This window comes from Gorilla gorilla, chromosome 6 (genome assembly GCF_029281585.2).
Source record: "Gorilla gorilla gorilla isolate KB3781 chromosome 6, NHGRI_mGorGor1-v2.1_pri, whole genome shotgun sequence".
NCBI classification, from domain to species: domain Eukaryota; kingdom Metazoa; phylum Chordata; class Mammalia; order Primates; family Hominidae; genus Gorilla; species Gorilla gorilla.
Window position 1 is genome coordinate 26,132,045 of NC_073230.2, and position 23,684 is coordinate 26,155,728.

General features: G+C 37.4%; 1 protein-coding gene across 4 annotated transcripts in view; it reads left to right on the top strand.

Annotated features, from left to right (window-relative positions):
• HDAC9 (histone deacetylase 9) overlaps positions 1-23,684 on the top strand; it is an 857,715-nt gene that overhangs the window by 539,428 nt on the left and 294,603 nt on the right. The gene's annotated exons all lie outside the window — the stretch shown is intronic.

Consider the following 23,684-nt stretch of genomic DNA (forward strand, 5'->3'; position numbering starts at 1 on the left):
ATCACTAGCAGCCTAGTTTCCCTTTGATTTAAACAGGATATCATTGGTTTGGTTGGTGGCATATTTCTTCTGTGGCTATGGTTGGCTTAAAATAAGCATTTTTGGTGTACTTGTCAACTGTATCTAGGGAGAGGGAATAATCCAAATTGTCCAAATTTTATTAAGAAAAGAAATCACATTCTTGCATATATCTATAAGTCAGGACACAAATTCCATTATGGTGTGTAGAAGATATTCTTCCATGGGTAATTTTATGCCTTAAATCAAGATTTATTGACATCAAGCAGTGGTGTTTCATCAAATGGCCTAAGCATCCTTGGGAAAGGAACAGAGGCGGTGACTGTAGAATGAGGCACAAAGTTTGTTGAGCAGTCCCACTGGTTCTGCTTGTCTCTCAACCCTTTCTGCAAGAGCCCCCTTATCTGATGGTAACTAAAGAGGTTTTTATCCATATTTTATATTCCTGAATGTTAGATGTGAACTTTGAGTAGATAAAGTGAAGAGATATTACTGGTTATAATACGCCAAGATGCAACAACTGCAATTGGCATTTATGAAACTAAAATATTTGTAAATTATATCCCATAACTGTTCATGGGTTATATGATAGGTGTATAAGTATATTTTGGTTTTGTTTTGGCAGAGACTGGTATTTTTTAACTTTGACTCTCCTTTGCAGAGATTGATGCTGAAAAGGTGTCTGTGAGCATAACTTTTTAGCCAATCCATCTTTTGTGGGACAACAATCCCTTCCAGACATTTCTTTAATGTTTGGCACAATCTATGTCCCTGTTTCTTTTCTGGAATTAGAGCTCTTTTTTTATTCTTTCTGCTGTTCTGAAAATGAGAAGCAGCCCCCTTTCGATTTTCACCAGGGTCAAATTGCTAAAGTACCATTTATTTTTTTTAAATGTGGCTATAGGACATATTGTGCATGAATTTATTCATAGAAAAGAGAAGACTAATTATTTTGAGAGAAAATACTCTCTAAATTTGAATAAAGACAGGACAAAGTAAACAATTTTGCAAACAAGACGTACGGCATGCAACTAGCACATTTTGGCATTATGCCTTTTTTCTGTACAATATTAAAAGATATATTAGATTTGATAATAGAGTTGCTTAATGTCCTTTATGGAATTTGCCTCTCCTCACTCAGAAACAAAAGCATATTTCTGTTTGATTATATACCTTGCGATTATAGTTTTCCACTAAGGGATTATAGGGAAAATAAAAAAAAACTAATATTATCAGATATTTGTTTAATGTATATTTATTTATAAATAACTTCTGTGGAATTCTTCTGTCTTGGAAAATTCTGAGCAAAATGCTAATTTTATTTGCTTTGCAGTATTTACACATGCATAGAAGGTCTTTTCTTAACTCTGAATGAAACCCACCTAATTAATGATGAAGAAAAAGTGTCTGAGACGGTGCATTCAGGAGATAGGAGACATGGCAAACCACTGAGAGCAATTTGTGCACTCAAGTTTATGTTCTGCATAAGAGGGTTACCTGCTACTTCCTAACAAAAAAATTATTTGCAATTTAAGTATTTAACATGTCCCCATTAATGCTAACAGACAATAATCCAGAAGTTTAAATATGTTTTACCAAAACTTTTCTGAGAGGTTTGTGGGTCACTTTGTATTGCTCTTTCTGATCTTATATTCATTTAAGTACCAAAGAGTAGAGGGACTTTAGTAAGCAGTATAAAACTAAATTATATGTTGATTTTTCCGTGGGCTATTAATGTCTTGTTACTGTGAGATGGCAGGGGCTGCTTCGTGGCTTCTGGCTTGGTAATATTTGGCTTGTAGGTAAAGGGGAAGAAAACACAGACCACCTGTAACATGAATGTTCACCTCCAGTTGCTCTTTAACCAAAATTCCTTTCAGTTATTTCCAAAGTTATCGCTGATTAATTTTAACATTTATGCATTCTTCACCCTACTCTGTGTGTCATAAATGGCAGTCCTGTAGAATGGATGATGTTCTAAATAAAATTAACCTGTGTGTAATTTTTTTCCACAATAGATAGAATTCAAGCTAACATAGACTGCAGTGGTCAAAGAGGAAACCATCAAGATTGCCAATGTGGGGTAGCCCATATTGATCCCAATCAGGTCATATGACCTTGGCATAGCAGAGAAGTCACTAAAGAGTGTCAACAAAAGAGAACGGTCTGTGTAACACAACATAAAGAAAAGAGGGCAGACCCTGCAGTGATCACATCTTGTGTTTGAGACCTGCCTTGGCCACTTACAAGTCTCAAGTTCCTCATCAATGAGATGGAGTTAATAATACCTGTCTCCTGGGGTAAATGGTGAATGAGTCTCAGAAAAGACAGCATATTTCAGCCCCATTCACAGAGTTAAGGCTTAATGTGATAGCTACAGATTGGAAAGGAACGAACCATTACTTTTCTTAAGAATACTCAGAAGGAAAAAGCCTGGATGACTTAAGAGAAAACTTTCCAAATTGTGTTTTAAAACATCAGTCCAGGGAGATGTTCGCTTGTCTGATGAGTTTTGTAAGCTTCACATTCTATGTAAGCTTTGTGGAGACACCCAGAGTACTTTAGCAAACTGGTGGCTCTGAGAAATCCTGCAGCACAGCAACTTATGTACATTATTGATCACAACATTAAAAAAATGACCATGACATTTTTAAAATGTTACTTTTCTGTGGAACAAACTTTTTGAAACACTGACCTAGGACATAGGTAATTAGCTTTTAACTCCTCATATCTCAGACTTTAGGTAACAAAACTGAAGTGAACTGTAACTTAAAACAAACCGTCTTTCCTTTTTCTGTGCATTTGAGAAAAAGAAGATTTGGATGTAAATCTATTTACCTCAGACTAAGTTTGGGATTTCTTGTTAATTTCTCTTTAAAGAGATTTTGTGGGCCACGCAAACTAATGGAGATCTAGTTAGTATATAATACTTTCACGCATCATGTGGCTAAGTTTAGTTGTTTGCTAGTCTTGTATGTAAATAGGGCTCTGACAATCTAATGTCTTTCGCCAGCCATTTATAAAAGTGACCATGTATATTTTATGGTAAAAAGTAAGTGCATTTTTTGGGCACTGGTAAATAATGATTTGTTTTGTCCTGTTATTTTTTTGTGGAAAGAAAAATCTTACATTTCAGTCAGATGTTTGTAGTAAAAGAAAATTGTCATATTCAGTAGCCGATGATAAATACATTTTTTGTGTTGTTATGTATACTATACTGTTTTAAAGACAAAGCTATTTTTTGGCTTTTTAATTTTTTATTGTGATAAATTTAAATAACATAAAAACTAATTGTGCCCCATAAATATAGACAATTATTTTGTATTAATTAAAAATAAAATAAAACTTTAAAAAGAAAAAAATTTAAATAGTAGCTGAGAATAAAAACTAGATCAACTTAGATATTATTAAAGTCCGGGGACTCACAGAAAACAATACGCTGAGATAAGGTTATATTTGACACCTAATTGTTAAAAGGAGAGATAACCAAACCAAACAAAAATAGCATTATTTCTATTTAGTCTATTGCAATGTTTTTGTAATAGTTATTGAAATTCAGAGTACATTTATAAAGCTAAAGGAATTCTTTAATTATTAGATACAGAAAATGCCCTTGAATGGGAGAATAGATTGAGAAAACACAGTACTCTTCCTATTTTAAGAAGGTCAAAATATTTTTATAGGACATATTTGGGGTGTTTGTTTAACTAAATATTCAATATGAGAAAAGAAGTTACACAATTTACTTTTAACGAAAAAAAATTTCAAATAGGGAGGAGAGAGAAGAGGAGAAAACAGATGCTTCTGGTGGTGCAGCAGCACAAATTGAGCAATTGTCCAGTAGGGGTTGCTCATAGAGCAGGAAGGCTGATTGTTCCAGCTACAAGTTTCACAACTTCAAGTAGACTGGGATTTCAAGGCCACTCAAGTGTCTTAGTCGAAATAACCTCTTTATGTACTCCGGAAGTGACCCAGCCTCTGATATCTATTAGGATAAAATAGTATGTGTGAAATTAAAGAATTGCTAAATAAATCATTTGAAGCTTATCATCTACCTTAAAATGACATTTTACAAACCACATTTAATATGTTGCTGTGCATTAGTGAGGGGAGCTCATAACTACTTTCCCAAACAGAATCAAAGTGTAGTTAAATTGTTTTTAAACACAGATTTAGAGAATGAAATTGAGGGTAGTAAACTAGTAGCCAACTAAAGCAAAACAGGCTGGAATGTTGGTAACCGATTGTACACACAGGATCCAAGCAAAACATCTTGAATTGCTAGTACAGTAATAAATTATAGTTTTCACATTTGTATTTTGCAAGTGAAAACAGCACTAAGTCAAGCTTGTGAAATAAAGACCAAATGATGACATTTTTAATTCACCCACACCTATGATGACCCAGTAGACCTGCCTCATCGTGCAATAAATTGAATAACTGAGGCTGAAAAAAGAAAAGACCAGTAGACAGAAACTCCATAGCTAAAATGCAATTGTAGATGGGAAAAAATGGTTGAGAGAGGCAAAGGGTTAATTGTCACAAAGGATCTAATGAATGTGTTGATTTCTTCTCCTTCCTTTGACCCTCTCTCCTCACAAGATGACCCATACCACATTCAGCCAACAGTCAAGGGGCTATCTCATTTTCTTTAGGGTTAATTTTCTCTTCTTAACGTAATGAGATAAATGGCTAAATGGGGTTGGTGTGTCGGGAGTGTTCAGAGGGCAAGAAATGGTCAAGAACTGGTTTATCTCCAAAGTTCATTAGCCTATTAGATAACTGATGCAGGGCACCCCAATTATCTCAAAGAATGAGAGACTTCTAAGAGATGGGAGTCAGTCCTTATAATAATGGAACTTGGCTGCCTGCTTCAGAAAAGAGACTCGCAAATCCCTTTCGTGGAGCAGGTCTCTTCTGGGTGGAGAGGATGGGCTGATTTATTTCTCTGTGGTGTCCTGGAGTGTATCTGCCCTGATTGACTCCCTTGATCTTGACATCAGTCACTTTGGAGTCAAGATAATGAAAACTACATTAAAGAGGCCCCTCCAGTTTATGCAAATGGAACTTTTTCTTCAAAGGGGCAATATCCTTGGGAGAGTTTCTTTACTATTTAAAAGTATTAATAAAGGAAAATGTGTTGGATATTTCCTCCCTCCTACTCCTCATTTTCTCTAATTTACGTAGGAGTGGGGGTGACATTTTTTATTTTGTTTCATTAAAACCCTAAATTTTCCTCATGCTTTATCTAAGGAAGTCAAATTGTATTTAGTCTGAAGGTTGCTGCATGGAATTAGTAAGGACATAAGTGACACTTAACATTATTCTAAACAAATAAAATTACACGCTTTAGGACATCTTGGGACTGGATCAAGATGACTGGAGGAACATCAGTTTTGCATCTGAACAGGTATCCCTTAGGCTAACAGGGCAAAAATGATAACACTATTAGCAATGATATCTGCAGTTGTAGCTTGGGTTGCCACTCAAGTTAGAAAAGAATATTATGTTATGTCTATTCAGGGACTCTTTGGGGGAGGGAACATGAGATAATGCTCAAGGAGGGAATATTGGAATCATGTGGGAATGTTGTGTTTCCCTATCTTTCCTACTATGCTAATTATTTAACAAATAATATCAACATAAACGTGACAATAAATGAGGATTGTGTTTATATGACACAGTCCATGTTGACTCAACATTTTTGGAGATTGATTTGAAAGAGTAGAAGGAGTTTCTCAACACAGCCTAGTGACACTTCCAATCAGTGACCAGAATGGGACTTAGCAAGAAATCATTAAAGAATGAATAGTTTACTTGGTAATCTCTCTGGTGTTTTCAAAATGTTGCCAAGGTTAGAGATACAGGATTTAGTTTGACCTTGATGTCAGGTTTGTGTTCCTTGGTATTCTAAATTGAGAATGAACGAGTGGTTTATGAGTGTCCAACAGGAGCTTATCCTCACCTGAACTTTCTTTAACAACCAAAAAAAGACCACAACTTGAAGGATTCTTCCTTTTTCTTAAGAAAAATCTATACCTAGAGAAGAGTGTCTCAGTTTTTCAGTTTTCTCACACATTTTTATTTATTTTCTGGCTAGTATTTTGAATATAATGGACCTAGATGCAGTTTTGTCACACATTTTTATTTATTTTCTGGCTAGTATTTTGAATATAATGGACCTAGATGGTAAAAAGTTTTCTGTAACTATGTCACATATGACTATTTTCCAAAGTGAACTCAAATTGTTACTTTATTTTTGAAAGTTGAAATCTGTAATATCTTTCGTCCTAACACTATGCTGTATGTATGAAACATGGTTAAAATGTGATAGAATGCTCTTGCTTTTAATATCATTTTTGTCTTTTCCTTAGTATTGCCAATCAGATAGTGATCACTAATAGGATACATTTATATAGTATTCCAAAATGGTGGCTTCTTTAAACCAAATAGACTTTTAATTCAAACTAATCACTGAAATAGATTGGCTGTGAAATTATAGTTAAATTATCTTAAATGTTGTCACAAGATGCAAAACTACATTATAGCTGCATAATTACATGACTATATTATAATTATATACTTGTATATATTATATAGTTATATATGTTATAATTATATAGTATAATAACATATTATACTATATAATGTATAAAACTTGTATGTTATACATTATGTAGTTATAGTTATATAATGATCTGCGGGTTTTTTTTGTTTTTTTTTTTGAGACGGAGTCTTGCTCTGTCGCCAGGCTGGAGTGCAGTGGCACGATCTTGGCTCACTACAGCCTCCACCTTCCGGGTTCAAGCGATTCTCTTGCCTCAGCCTCCCTAGTAGCTGGGACTACAGATGCATGTCACCACGCCCAGCTAATTGTTTTGTGTTTTTAGTAGAGACAGGGTTTCACAATGTTGGCCAGGATGGTCTCCATCTCTTGACCTTGTGATCAGCCCACCTCGGCCTCCCAAAGTGCTGGGATTAAAGGCATGAGCCACCGTGCCCGGCCAGTTGTTCTTATTATTACTTGACTTAGGAATCTATGGCTGTACAATTACAGGTGAGATTCACAATATTGAACAACCATTTGGTTTGGCACTTATCAAACAGAACAGAACAGATAGTGGCAATAACAATCATCACATTCTCGGTGAGCATCATTGGCGCTGAGGAAGAGATATGATTGCAAAGATATCTGTTGGAGGTATTATTCTTCCCACACATAAGCACAAATAACTTATTACAGAGAAATAAATAAAAGTAACCCAGAGACTCCCTTTGCTAGTGAAAACACAAATGCAAATTCTTAGAGTTAAGCTAAGAGTAAACGATGCATGAGGAATGCACTCAAAGTCCCAAATACTTAACTTGGAAGACTCTCCTTGTAAGGATGGCCTAGCAGTTTCCCTTCAGCAGTAGTAAATCTGGATGAGCTTCTCTAGGATCCCATCCTGGCAGATGAGATGCTCATCATGACGAGGCCCAGCCTATGGGAGATGGGATCATTAGCCTGTTTTTACATTTTAAAATGGCCTATGTGTTTTCTTCCTTTTATTTTTTTTAAATCAGGAATGCATGATCTTTGTAGAAAATTTGGCAAAAGCTGACAAGTATAAAAAACAGGTGAAACATCACCCATAAAACCATCACCCAGAGCAAGCACTATTCACATTATTACATGTTTTTTCCCTAGTCTCAATCTCTCTTTCTTTGTCTCTCTCTGTGTGTCTCTCTTTTTGCTGAAAATTATCTTGCTGTTTGGAAAGATAGTAAATATTTCTTCCTTTGGGTAACATCTGAAGTTTTTGCCCCACTCCCTTTTCAACTGTAATACCACCTATGTTAAGACTGTTCAAGATGGCTAATCTTTTAGACACTGATATTCCTAATGTGTTCAAATGGCTCTTATCCCTTGAGTCACCATGGTTTGCTCAGTCTTCATGGGACCTGTGAGGAAATTCCTTTCAGGGGTCTTGGCGTGAGCCGAGAGTTTAGAGTTCAAACATTTCTTACTTTGGATCGAAATGGAAGTAAACAGTAGATTTTTTTTTTTTGTTATGCTCATGACTGCCAAGATTTTTATTTTAGGGTTGGATGTTATTTTAGGGTTGAATTTTAAGGAGGCATGATGAGAGTGATCAGTACTAAAGCCTTGCCTTGATAAAAAGAATTTTGATGGTAGTCATGGAAGTGTTCAGTGAACTCTAACTACTCATGAATCAATGATATCATGAGTAATGCTAAATTAGACTCACCAGGAGAAGACGCATGAACAAAAATTATGTGATTATGAGAAAAAGAAGGAAACTTATCTGTCATCATAAACACTGATTATAACTCTGGAAATGCTTCACTAAACACATCAAAAATACTTTTTGATCAGAATTTAATATAAGCTCAATGAGTTGATTATGTAAGCCCTCTGCTACTTTTCTTCCCCTACACCAAATGCCTAAATAAACTTTATTTTTCAAGTTGAAAGGACCATTCTAAAATTCCTCATTCTTAATGCTGTAAAACGCCCGGGTTCAGAAAATTAAATTACGCCATTTTTATCTGTTTGAGATCAGTTCTGTTTCCTCCTTTGGTTTGTGTTTACTTTCCTGCAGTAGCTGACATCAAAATGTTTTCTGGAATGCTGGGACTAAATAAGTTATGCTTAACTCAATATCTAATACAAATAGCCCTGGGGAGCTTCAGCGACACAATCATAAAAGCTATAGTTTCTTTTAATAGCTTGCCACACTTTGCTGATATAGTATTTCTCTAATCACCAATCTTTATGTGCCTTCCTGACCTTGGAGCTCTCAGTCCAAATGGCTTTATGGTATCAAAGGCCTGTGTCATTGGAAGAGTGAATGGCTTTCATTTTTCCCCTTGAAACTTCCAGTTCCTGGCATCTGTAAAGAATTATTCCAAGTGGTGTTTTGCTGCCTTGCGGCCACTGCCCTGTCCAATGGAAGTGACTTTTCCCAGAAAGGTCACAGTGGTCTGTAATAGGTGGATATTGCATTCAGGGAGGAGGCAACTCTGATTTCTCTGTTTTTTTCTTTTACAATGTTAATTATTCTTGTATCACATTAGTTATTAAAGATCTACATCACATTTTGTTTGCAAAATATTTCGGCAAAAAATGGTACACTGTCATGTTCTAAGCATGAAAGGTTAGCAAGAAGCTTCATAAAGTCATCCTATTTGTTGGGAAAAAGTAGACTTTTCATTTACACTTGATGGGGGAGATTATAGCAATGCACAATAATTCACCTTCAGACTCTATTCCTCTTCAGCACCTCAAAAGCACACAAAAAAGTGTGACACAGCAGTGGTTCTGGGGTCTCAAATCCACAGTGTCTCTCCCTAACTGTGTCAACTAGCTGGGGCAACCATTGAGACCCAAGACTTCTGATTCACACCTTATTCTAAATTTGCATTTCTCAACATAATCATGTTTTAAGCTTTGTGCACAGTCAATAGAGGGTGATCCCACGGATATCTTTCCATGGCTTAGACAGGAACTTTGGGTAATAGGTAACATTTCCAAACCTTCTCTGTGCCTTAGAATCTTAAAAGCACAGAGAGCAGTGTGGGCAGGGGAGTCTGTAGGTGTGTCTGTGTGTGTGTGCGTGTATGTGTGTTTGTGTGTGTGTGTACGTGTGTGTCGAAATGATGTAGAATACTAGCAAAACCTGTGAGGCAATTTAATATGTTTCCAATCAGAATTCCTTAATGCAGATAAGAAGTGTAAGAAGTATAAAATCAGTACAGAAGAACATGACAACGAACTTTAGAGGTTCTTGTGTATCATACAATTCCATCTATTTATTTATTTATATAAAATCTGAACACGTTTTCCCTACTATAGTGAACACCCACCCAATTACTCCTAGGAATGTTCATTGTCTGTTATTTGGTCTAAATTTCTTGATTTTTCCTAAATGGCTCTTAGAAATCTACTTTATATATTAAGATATTCCCCATTGATTCCAGTTTATGCTAATTTATCTTGTATTTTACATGCATTTTAATACTACTGAGGATTAAGACTAGAAAATAGAAATCTCCTCTAATTCCATAAAATCTTTTACTATTTGGTACATTTTCTTCAAAGTCCTTTTTTTGTATTTCATATATAAAATATGTATATTTTTTAAAATTTTGATTCATATCAGATGTACAATTTTGTAAAGTGATTTTTTTTCTATTGACATGTTAACATTGTTCTGTGTTCCTAAATATTCCTCAAAGCCATGTTTTGTGGAATAGCCAAAATACCTTAAAGGAATACCTGTTTACAAAAATTAGTCTCATAGATGATGGTTATAGAGTAACAGGCACACTTGTCCTGGCATTGGAAGCTACAAGAAGAAAAAAAAATGTCTCCCTTTTGGAGAGGTAACGATTCTAAAGGTTTTGAGATCTTAGAGCAATTACGAGATTTGGATGTTTCCTCTACTTCAACAATCATATGTTTGTGTATGGTGATGGGGAGAGGGAGAGAAGTAGTTTTGAAGTCCTGGAATCTCTGTGAAATGCAGTTGCATGTTATGAATGAGTTGTCTTTATCGTCTTAACTTGACCAACCCTGTAACCCCTCACTGCCCCCTGTGGCCTTTTGCGTGAATAACGGTGACAATGCGACTGCCATTCTAGAATTTAGCTTCCCAGAAGTAACTGAGGTAGTTGGTCTGTTTATCAAGATACGCTTGGGAGTGAGGCTATCTCTCACCTCTGTGTGTTGGTAACAGTTTTCAATCACTCTGAGCCTTTGCTAGATTTATATTTACATTTTTGGAGGAACAGTATTGAGTTGGCAACCTTTTGCTCTGTAACAAATCAGCCCAAAACATAATGAAAACAATAAACATGCATTATTACCCAGGAATCTACTGATCAGCTGGTGGTTCTTCTGTTCTGAGTCTACTCTGCTAGCTCTAGGCTGGCCTTGCTCACACGTCTGGGAAAGCTTGCCTGGCTGAGAATGCTAGGGCCTCTCTCCACATGGTTGTCATCTCCAGAAGACTAGCCTTGGTGTGCTCACAGGGCATGGCACAAGTGCTCCCAGTAGCCAGAAGTTGCTAGCCCCAGCTGGCAAGCACTTTTTAAGTGTCTGCTTCTGTTACTCCTGCTATTATCTCATTGGTCAAATCACATCCCACGGCCAAGCTCAGGGTTATCATGGGAGGGAGCTACTTAAAAGCTTGTGTGTAGAGAGGAATGCTTCACTGGGTACCTGTACTGCAACCTTTACTGCCACTTTCTTCCTAGTTTCTGAAATCCCTTTCAGTTGGACAGATACAGGACCAAATTAAAAAGTTTTCATGACTGTTGCTGCAAAATTTATGTTTCTGCAAAATTCATATTAGAATCAATAAACCTGAATACATAGAAACTTGTTCATAAAAAAAAACCTTGCCACTGTGAGGTTTTTTTCCTCTTAAGCAAAACAAAACAAACAAATAAGAAAACAACTCTCCGAGATAAGTAAATCTTCTCCCAGTTTTGGTGTATCATTCTAGTCATTGGAGATATTTAGGAGAATAATAAATGCATGTTTTACAAACTGTAATCTGACATGCCAAAAAGACGTTTCAAAATTCTGATGTCCAATACAGACATTGATTCTGTTATGGCGTCTGTTTCTTTTTTTAAAAAAAACAAAACAAAACACAACTGTACTATAGTACCACAGTACACCAGTACTATGAAACTCAACTGGTTAGTCAACATGTATTTTCAGATAAAGGCAATTTCCTAAAGATGAGTTATTTTTTGTTAAAGTCTGTTAGATATATACTACACACCCATATGTTGCATATTTTTAAAAGAAAATACAATGCTGTTTCAAAATTCTGTCTTTAAAATCAGAACCCATTATAAATAATTTCGTCATGGGAATACAGAACTTTGAATAATTAGTAGATAAAATCATCTGTCAATATCATGCCTAATTCACACAGGAAATGAACAGGGAACATCCATTATATGTCCAAAGACACCCTAGATTCCCACATATCTGTGATGTCTTGTACATATGATTTCCCATAAATTCACCTGGAGAGAGCGTAGACTAAGGATCTTCCATATTGGAGACACATTTGGATTAAAATTCTTGCTCTATTAATTACTGTTTAATCTTGAGCAAAATCCTCCAGTTTTCTGTGTTTCCATAGGGATGACATAGAGTCAAATAAGGCACAGAGACAGTCTCCTGAGTGTTAGTTTCCTGCCTTCTCTCTTTCACTCTTTTTCTTACTGTTTAACTTCAGCTGCCAATAGCAGTTGAACACTTTCTGCTAAGTTGCAAGCCAGGCACCATTTGGAAGCAAGGAAGCAGGCTGGGAGCGTGGCTCTAGGTTAGTCGGATCTCGCTGACCCATGAAAAGGGACAGGCTGTCGCTTGTGCCAGACCCATCTTTCTATGGTTGTTTGCTCCTCTCTCCAATTTCCCTGCATTTGCTTTTTGGAGACCTGCTAAATTTCCATGCATACTGACAACCAAATTGTTCTGCCTCTAATGCTTATTATTATACTTCAAGGAAAAGGCACTTGGGGGCCATAAGGAGAACTTAAGTCACAAAAGCCAAAACCTTGAGTGGATTTATGGATGCACTGGTGTCTGCAGCACCTCCAGAGAGTGGATGGAGTGAGGAGGATAAAAGTCGGCGACTGTCCAGTCTGCATAATTTTGGGATGCTGCCTGTAAGGCTTTACCATTTCTGTGACTTTAATTTGTGTTTTTGCTAAACATTAGATGGCTTAATTTGTCAGTGGATCAGAATCAAAAACACTTTGGGACAACCATAATGCTATCCTGAGAGAACCCAGGGACAAGCTAATTAGGAATAAAGAGGAGAGATGGAGAAGAGGGTGTATCTGGGTAACTTCATGGGGTGAAATCCCCTCATGGGAGGTGGCAGCTCGGAAATCTGCATAGTAACAAACCTGTCACGATTCAAGGACAACTCGGCGGAACAATTAGAATTACCATTTCCCTCTGGTCTTTACCAAAAATCTCTGCCCACACTTTACTCTTTGCAACCAAAACTGTGGTTTTGTCTTAACATTTAGTAAGCTGTTGTTGAACTTTAAACATCCTTTGTAAGGTATGCATTTTCTGCCTCAAGAGTAAAAAAGTTACATCTTTTGAATTCTCATATCTCATATGAATCCTACACTGTTTCCATTTGAATGACAATTGTGTATTTTGAAATCCACACATATTATATGAATCCTAAACATTTTATTTGAATAGCAAATGCTATAAGGAATCAAGAGAATATTAAATATTTTATGGTAAATAACATCTGTTTCAATGATTTCTTCAAACCTGTTTCATTTTATTCTTTCCTGAAACTTTAAAGCCAATCAAAAAAAACAGATACACGGAGCATATAAATTGTTGCCTTATAAAAGAAACACAATTCTTATTTTTAATGTTTCTTCTATATAAAACAATACTTTGAATGTTTCATTTCTGAACAGGTGCTCAAAGGAAACAAAAAAATTAATGATATTATGGTATTTTGTAAGTTGTAATTATATCCCTGACTTCCTATTTCCATCAAATTATTATAGATATTCATATATCAAAAAGCACAGTTTCCCCAAATAATTAATTTTTTAAATTAAATAAAATATATCAAAAGTAGCAATAAGGGTAAAATCTCATTGGTGAGTTTCTGATTGTACGAATTAATATTAATAACTGACCTTTAAGAAGATAAATATATGTGAGAGCAAATCTGGTTTGCACTTCTCTCTGACTTTCTTCTCTATCTTTCTGCATAGCAGCATAATCTGGCATGTTTCCTATTCTATCATTTTAACATTTTCCATTTTATTTAGACGTAGTGAACTAATGCATGCATATTTATGAAGGATTTCAAATTGGAAGAGTTAGAAAACAATGAAGAGAGATCAACACACAGTTCTGAAAACAAAAGGAAGAAAAATTATGATATTTCCCCCTCTCCTTCCAGAAATAACCCCCAATCCCCATCCCTGTCCCCCAGGGCCCTGGGCAGTGTCACATTCCTACCTCTTCCTCCAGGCAGAACTATGCAAGTGTGATCTGGGTTGGCTCCTCTGTTTTCTCCTTTTTCACCACAACACAGGCACACATTCAGTCCATTACTAATTTTAGCTGCTTCCTTTTGCATACTCCCACAAGCAGATCTTAGGCCAAGCCCTGACCTTGTCCTGCCTTGACTAATGTGGCATCTCTGCCATTCCTGGACTAGAGGAGGAGGGTGGCTTGGAGAAAAACAGTATCAAAAACAGCTCTTAAAAACAAGAAGTACACTCTGCTACTACCATGTAACTGGCATTTGCTAGATTCTCTTGAGGGCCCACAAATGTTCTTGGTATAATCAGGACCCAGTGGCACCCAGGCACTCTGGCCTGCCTGCAAAACATAGCCTTAGCCAGATTTAATTTGTGACACCAAAAGAAGAAAGTATCGGATTCACCAAGGTGCAGTGTGTATACTGTCTCTACTTTTGCTTACACACTTCTTCCTCCATGACTTGTTGACTTTGGAGGATTTGGGACTTTTCCTTGCTTAGGAATATTAGAAGTATTGTGGGCTCTTCCTTACCTTTAGTGACTTTAAGCATCAGCATTCTTCTGTGTACTGCAGAAAACTCTTATTGCAATCCAATTTTCCTCCCATATTTTAAGAAGCCATTGTAGGCACTTAACTGAATTTGTATGTTTGGAATCTCCTCAAGTGACTGACATCTTCCCTTTGACAGTCATATCCTTAAGTCACAAATGGACATTCTCAAATGGCATTCTCATCTACTTTGACCTTGATAGTCTCTTACTTTTAGTACTTCAAAATGGGGACAGACATAAGATTTGGAGCAAAGATAAAATGAAGGATTTGAAGTTTAAACATACTGCTGATTTCAGTAGCTGATGAAAAATTAAATTTGATTTTAAACATCTGAGGAGCAGGAAAGGTATTCTCTTGCATATACACAGACTTGATAATAATTTTTTAAAATAGGTCACATAGCCTACATAGCGCAAGCAGTTAAATACTAAATTATACTTTAATAAACTAAAAGAGAAGAGGAAATTGAAGTAAGACATCCATTGCCATTAGTTAAAAACGGTTTTCAGCATTTTATAAGAAATGGAATATTTTGTTTTATTGATATGAGGAAATGATATACATCAGTACTGTCTAATGGAAATATGTGGGCCACACATATGATTTTTAACTTTCTAGTAGTCAATTAAAAATAGACAAGTAAAATTATTTTTAATAATATATGATTTTTTAAATTAAATATGCGTTCCTGTGTTTAAACACATTAAATGGGGATTGATTGATATACCTGCGGGACTTCTGGATCCTTAACTTGCTAATTTGTGTTGTGCATCTATCAACAGGTTAGAGTAGGGTTTCTCAACATAAGCACTAATGACACTACTGACTTGCCAAAATGTCAGCCCATTAATTCCCCATTGTGGGAGCTCTTCTGTTTATTGTGGCATTTTAGCAGCATCCCTGACTCCTCCTTACTAAATGCTAGTAATACCCTTCTTCCCTACCCCACACCCATTGAGATAATGAGAAATGTCTCTAGACATTGTCAAATGTACTCTGTGGTGCAAAATTCTCCTCCACTCCCCACCTGAGCCACACACTGAGATAGAGTGTGGAACAGGATTTCACCCATTTGCTCACACCTGGTGATCTAAATGGGTGTGCATATTCTATTCCAATGATTAACCGAACCCGTGTACCTATGCTTAGTAACTGAATTGAATTAATTTGAAATGTTTTAGGCTGGGCACAGTGGCTCATGCCTGTAATCCTAGCACTTTGGGAGGCCAAAACGGGCAGATTGCTTGAGGTCAGGGGTTCAAGAGCAGCCTGGCCAACATGCCAAAACCCCGTTTCTACTGAAAAACACAAAAATTAGCTGGGTGCAGGGGCGCGTACCTGTAATCCCAGCTGCTTGGGAGGATGAGGCAGGAGAATCGCTTGAACCTGGGAGGTGGAGGCTGCAGTGAGCCGAGATGGCACGATTGCACTCCAGCCCAGGCGACAGAGAGAGACACTGTCTCAAAAAAAAAAAAAAAAAAAAAAAAAAAAAGAAATGGTTCAGACCCGTAGGCATTATGATATGTTTCACAAGAACAAAACAAGAACATATATTCAGGACCTAAATTAATCCTGTAGTGAAAAGGAACCCTTTCATTGATGTCTGGGCAGATTTGTGTCCTAGGAGACCTAGATACTGACCCACAGATGTGAATCCTTTCCCCAGTCTTTCCCACATGAATAGAAAATGTCCCATCTTTCTTGCCTTCATGCTAACCAGGTCGTTTGTTTACATGTGGTAAAATTTTGATCCTCTCTGAAAGTTTTCCTTTTTTTTTTTTGCTTTATTCTCCCTGAGCCGCAATAAATTTCCACAGCAAACCTAAACATTTCATTTGCGTAATTAAGTTTCCATATGGATGCTGATGGCTTGTTTGCCTCATTTCTTTCCAGCAAAATTGTAAGCACCCTGAGGTTAAAGACTTCGTTGATTTTTTTCAATACCTACCATGGATCAAGGAAATTTGTTAGTAATAAAATATTTGCTTAATTATTGACAATAAAATTGAATGCTTTCATAAAACAACAAGCTGTTCCCACTAATTTTAACTTTTTCCCAGCTTTACCTTGTATTTCACTCAAATAGATAAATGATTCTTTATTTGACATCATTTATGTGCTGGACACTGGACAGGATTCTGGGCAAAAGTGATAAACAAAGAACTCCTGCCCTTGCAAAGCTCACAGTTGAGCGCAGTAGTTCTCAACCCGGGAGGACTTTGTCCTGAGAGACATCTAGTCATGTCTAGAGACATTTTTAATTATAACAATTGGGGTGTGTTGCTACTGGCATCTAGTGGGTAGAGGTAAAGGGTGCTGCTAAACATCTTACAATATATAGGACAGAGCCCAACAACAAATAATTTTTTGGACTAAAATGTCAAGAGTGCTGAGTTTGAGAAAGCTTGGGAAGAGAAGGATAAATCAACCAATGACAGCTTAATGGAAAGTGATGTATGCCTTGATAGAGTTAGGTCGAGGGTGCCTTGAGAGCTCACAAAAGGAAAAATAAATCCAAGTGTATGGCTGAGAGACAGAGAAGGCTCCCCAGCTGAGGTTATGGAGGCTGGGTAAGCAGCTTGGGAACCAGCAGCACAAGAGTGAACAATGAGGCACTGGTTACCCCCAAGAAGAAAGTGTGGAAATAGAGCCAAGAGCTAGGGGTGGAGCCCCAGAGAAGCCAACTGTCAAAAGGAAGCCCAGGAAGAAAAGCCACAAAGAGAGGGAGGAACTGGAAGGGTGGAAAGCAGCGAGATCGCGTGGAAGCCAGCGAAGGAGACTGTTTCAAGAAGGAGAGAATCACTAACGATGTCATATACCTCAGAGAAGCTGAGTGAGATAAACACAGAAAAGTATCTTTAACATAGGTAAAGAGGTCACTAGTCACTTTAAAGAGAGAAATTACAAGTGAAGGAAGTCTTAGAAGTGATGGAGGATAGATTGTCCTAAGCAGAGAAGTCAATGTGGGGAGATAAAAAGTGTGGATTTATCTTCAGGAGGAATGCTTATGATTATTTATAGAGCAGAAAAATTGAAAAGAGTCCAACAGTCTAATAAAAAGGTACGAAAATATTTATAAATATATGCAGGAATATACAGCCACTAACAGGCATACTTTTCAGGAGCATTTAAGGTGAAGGGAATATAGTCGGAATATATGAAAAAATCAAGATGCCAACCATTATTCAGTATGACACCTGCTCTTTTTTTAGGTAGGGAAGAACAAAACTACAAAAAATCCAAAATATTAAATATTAACAGTTTATTCATGCATGGTGGATATGGGCAATTATTATTTTTCTCTTTGGAAATTAATCTCCAAATGTTCTAAAATGAGCGTGTCATACTTTTAACATGAGAAGAAAACTTTCTTAAAAGAAGAAACTTGACTGAGAAAGAACAGAAAAAGTTTTGGCAGTAACTTGAAGGGAACACAGGGAGGGGAAAGGAGTGTGTGTGTGTGTGTGTGTGTGTATGCACGTGCATACATGTGTGTGTCTGTATTTGAGTTGGAAGCGATGAGAGCATTTTTGTATGTTGAGGGGAGACAGACAGTACACACTGAGAGGCTGAAGATACAGGAGCATGGATGATTGATGGAGCACATCCCTAAGGGAGCAGGAGGGGATGAAATCCAGATCACAGGTGGTGGGATTAGCCTTGGCTAAGAGGAGAGACATCGCTTCAACTGAAAAATGAGGAAAAGAGGTAAGGATGGATGTGGGTGCTGATAAGAGTGTAGAGGAGGGGGCAGGAAGTTGAGGGAGTTACAGTTTGTTGGCGTCTATTTCCTTTGTGAAGTAGAAGGTGAGGTCATTTGCTGAGTGGGGTCAAGGGTTTACAGAGAATGGAGAATGATGGAGATTTGGAAGGGTGGTTATGGAGAAAAAGAGGGAGGAAGGGGACTTGGGACACAGAGATTGCCCAGCTGCCTTGAAAGGCCAGCTGAGGCTGAAGACAGGATCTTTAACAAACAGCACGTATTTGTGTGCCCACATGGCTTTCTCTAACTGTCACATGTTTAAAAATAGACAAAGCAAATAGTGAGACTGATCATAACTTGCAGTTTTTGCAGAAATAATGAGACTGATCATAAGGGCTTTCTGCATAAGGCCCTGTGGAAACATGATTATTTTGAGTGCCTGAAGTAATAAACAATAGAGTTTGTACTGGAAAGGGAGAGAAATAAGCCAGAAGAAGGCTGAAGGGAATGGAAGCCAGGTGAGGTCTACAAGTCCCAGTATTGGGAGACAGGGAGTGAGAGAACTTGAATGGTGAAAGGTTTGGGCTGTGAATGGAATATTGGACGGCAAGATTCTAATTATGAAGGAGTGCTTGGTGGAGGGGAGAGGTGTCATTAGCTGATGTCTCTATGGACTCTCCCAGCAAGTGTGGCTACTGGACTGTGAAAACACAGTTTCTTATCATATTTGGTACACAGAAACACTCACAAAAAGAAGCAAAATCCTCTGTGTAGATTAAATCACACTCATTCTTTCTCCTCTCTCCACACACACCCACACACATGCACGCACACAGACAATTCATACACACATGTATACATACATATATATATATTCACACATATGACTTGAAATATTATTCAGAAAATAACATAAATGTTAACAACAGATTCCCAACCAAGAAAAAAGAACACTGGACTTTGTTTCTTTTTTTTTTCTTTTTTTCTTTATTTTATTGCAGAATGTGCAGGTTTGTTACATAGGTATGTGTATGCCATGGTGATTTGCTTCACCTATTGACACATTCTCTAGGTTTCGTCCTCTCACTCTCTACCTCCCCAGCAGGCCCTGGTGTGTGTGTATCGTTCCCCTCTCTGTGTCCATGTGTTCTCATTGTTCAAATCCCACTTATGAGTGAGAACATGCAGTGTTTGGTTTTCTGTTCCTGTGTTAGTTTGCTGAGGAGGATGGCTTCTAGCTTCATCCATGTCCCTGAAAAAGACATGATCTCATTCCTTTTTATGGCTGCATAATATGGAGTTTGTTTCAATTCCAGATATTTAATTGCTGTATAATTTAACATGATACTTTTACACCAGAAAACTTAATTTTCTCATTGGCAAAATGGGTTAAATTATATCTATTTAACAAGTATTTTTTTAAGAACTAGATTAAAATTTAGAAACATATCTCGGAGTTTTTGAAACCCCAAATATTATAGCTTAATTCACTTATTCAACAAAGATTGATTGGGAACTACAACATGTTTGTATTTGTGCTTGGGGAATTGACTGTGAATAAACCAGACACATTCTTCTCCCTTACAGGTTTAGAATCAAATGGGAGAATTTAAGGGATTATCATATAATAAAGCACCTTTCTTTCCATGTGTTGTCCTGGCCTCAAGCAATCCTTCCACCTTGGCCTCCCAAAGTGTTGGCATCACAGACATGAGCCATGACACCCAGCCTTGCCCTGTGATTCTATGCTTCACCCTCTCCCAAGACTTAAGCCAGAGTTCTGCCAGGGTCCTCCTATACTCAGGGGTGTCTTCTGAGAAATGTCAGTGTATTAGTTTGTTCTCATGCTGCTGATGAAGACATACCGGAGACTGGGTAATTTATAAAGAAAAACAGGTTTAATGGACTTAAAGTTCCACGTGGCTGAAGAGGCCTCACAATCATGGTGGAAGGCAAAGAGGAGCAAAGTCACGTCTTACGTGGCAGCAGGCAAAAGAGCATGTGCAGGGGAACTGCCCTATATAAAACCATCAGATCTCATGAGACTTATTCACTATCATGAGAACAGCATGGAAAAAACCCACCCCCATGATTCAGTTAACTCTCCCCAAGTCCCACCCATGACACTTGGGAATTATGAGAGCTACAATTCAAGGTGACATTTGGGTGGGGACACAGCTAAACCATATCAGTCAGGGAAGAAGGATTTTGGTTATCTGTGATCAAAATTTGCTAATGTTTCATCTTTTTTTTTTTTTACATTTTTTTTTCTTTTATTATTATACTTTAAGTTTTAGGGTACATGTGCACATTGTGCAGGTTAGTTACATATGTATACATGTGCCACGCTGGTGCGCTGCACCCACTAACTCGTCATCTAGCATTAGGTATATCTCCCAATGCTATCCCACCCCCCTCCCCCCACCCCACAACAGGCCCCAGAGTGTGATGTTCCCCTTCCTGTGTCCATGTGATCTCATTGTTCAATTCCCACCTATGAGTGAGAATATGCGGTGTTTGGTTTTTTGTTCTTGAGATAGTTTACTGAGAATGATGATTTCCCATTTCATCCGTGTCCCTACAAAGGACATGAACTCATCATTTTTTATGGCTGCATAGTATTCCATGGTATATATGTGCCACATTTTCTTAATCCAGTCTATCATTGTTGGACATTTGGGTTGGTTCCAAGTCTTTGCTATTGTGAATAATGCCACAATAAACATACGTGTGTATGTGTCTTTATAGAAGCATGATTTATAGTCCTTTGGGTATATACCCAGTAATGGGATGGCTGGGCCAAATGGTATTTCTAGTTCTAGATCCCTGAGGAATCGCCACACTGACTTCCACAATGGTTGAACTAGTTTACAGTCCCACCAACAGTGTAAAAGTGTTCCTATTTCTCCACATCCTCTCCAGCACCTGTTGTTTCCTGACTTTTTAATGATTGCCATTCTAACTGGTGTGAGATGGTATCTCATTGTGGTTTTGATTTCCATTTCTCTGATGGCCAGTGATGATGAGCATTTTTTCATGTGTTTTTTGGCTGCATAAATGTCTTCTTTTGAGAAGTGTCTGTTCATGTCCTTTGCCCACTTTTTGATGGGGTTGTTTGTTTTTTTCTTGTAAATTTGTTTGAGTTCATTGTAGATCCTGGATATTAGCCGTTTGTCAGATGAGTAGGTTGCTAAAATTTTCTCCCATTTTGTAGGTTGCCTGTTCACTCTGATGGTAGTTTCTTTTGCTGTGCAGAAGCTCTTTAGTTTAATTAGATCCCATTTGTCAATTTTGTCTTTTGTTGCCATTGCTTTTGGTGTTTTAGACATGAAGTCCTTGCCCATGCCTATGTCCTGAATGGTATTGCCTAGGTTTTCTTCTAGGGTTTTTATGGTTTTAGGTCTAACGTTTAAGTCTTTAATCCATCTTGAATTGATTTTTGTATAAGGTGTAAGGAAGGGATCCAGTTTCAGCTTTCTACATATGGCTAGCCAGTTTTCCCAGCACCATTTATTAAATAGGGAATCCTTTCCCCATTGCTTGTTTTTCTCAGGTTTGTCAAAGATCAGATAGTTGTAGATAAGCGGCGTTATTTCTGAGGGCTCTATTCTGTTCCATTGGTCTATATCTCTGTTTTAGTAACAGTACCATGCTGTTTTGGTTACTGTAGCCTTGTAGTATAGTTTGAAGTCAGGTAGTGTGATGCCTCCAGCTTTGTTCTTTTGGCTTAGGATTGACTTGGCAATGCGGGCTCTTTTTTGCTTCCATATGAACTTTAAAGTATTTTTTTCCAATTCTGTGAAGAAAGGCATTGGTAGCTGGATGGGGATGGCATTGAATCTGTAAATTACCTTGGGCAGTATGGCTATTTTCATGATATTGATTCTTCCTACCCATGAGCATGGAATGTTCTTCCATTTCTTTGTATCCTCTTTTATTTCATTGAGCAGTGGTTTGTAGTTCTCCTTGAAGAGGTCCTTCACATCCCTTGTAAGTTGGATTCCTAGGTATTTTATTCTCTTTGAAGCAATTGTGAATGGGAGTTCACTCATGATTTGGCTCTCTGTTTGTCTGTTGTTGGTGTATAAGAATGCTTGTGATTTTTGTACATTGATTTTGTATCCTGAGACTGCTGAAGTTGCTTATCAGCTTAGGGAGATTTTGGGCTGAGACAATGGGGTTTTCTAAATATACAATCATGTCATCTGCAAACAGGGACAATTTGACTTCCTCTTTTCCTAACTGAATACCCTTTATTTCCTTCTCCTGCCTAATTGCCCTGGCCAGAACTTCCAACACTATGATGAATAGGAGTGGTGAGAGAGGGCATCCCTGTGTTGTGCCAGTTTTCAAAGGGAATGCTTCCAGTTTTTGTCCATTCAGTATGATATTGGCTGTGGGTTTGTCATAGATAGCTCTTATTATTTTGAAATACGTCCCATCAATACCTAATTTATTGAGAGTTTTTACCATGAAGGGTTGTTGAATTTTGTCAAAGGCCTTTTCTGCATCTATTGAGATAATCGTGTGGTTTTTGTCTTTGGCTCTGTTTATATGCTGGATTACATTTATTGATTTGCATATATTGAACCAGCCTTGCATCCCAGGGATGAAGCCCACTTGATCATGGTGGATAAGCTTTTTGATGTGCTGCTGGATTTGGTTCGGCAGTATTTTATTGAGGATTTTTGCATCAATGTTCATCAAGGATATTGGTCTAAAATTCTCTTTTTTGGTTGTGTCTCTGCCTGGCTTTGGTATCAGAATGATGCTGGCCTCATCAAATAAGTTAGGGAGGATTCCCTCTTTTTCTATTGATTGGAATAGTTTCAGAAGGAATGGTACCAATTCCTCCTTGTACCTCTGGTAGATTTCGGCCGTGAATCCATCTGGTCTTGGACTCTTTTTGGTTGGTAAGCTATTGATTATTGCCACAATTTCAGCTCCTGTTATTGGTCTATTCAGAGATTCAACTTCTTCCTGGTTTAGTCTTGGGAGAGTGTATGTGTCAAGGAATTTATCCATTTCTTCTAGATTTTCTAGTTTATTTGCGTAGAGGTGTTTGTAGTATTCTCCGATGGTAGTTTGTATTTCTGTGGGATTGGCGGTGATATCCCCTTTATCATTTTTTATTGTGTCTATCTGATTCTTCTCTCTTTTTTTCTTTATTAGTCTTGCTAGCAGTCTATCTATTTTGTTGATCCTTTCAAAAAACCAGCTCCTGGATTCATTAATCTTTTGAAGGGTTTTTTGTGTCTCTATTTCCTTCAGTTCTGCTCTGATTTTAGTTATTTCTTGCCTTCTGCCAGCTTTTGAATGTGTTTGCTCTTGCTTTTCTAGTTCTTTTAA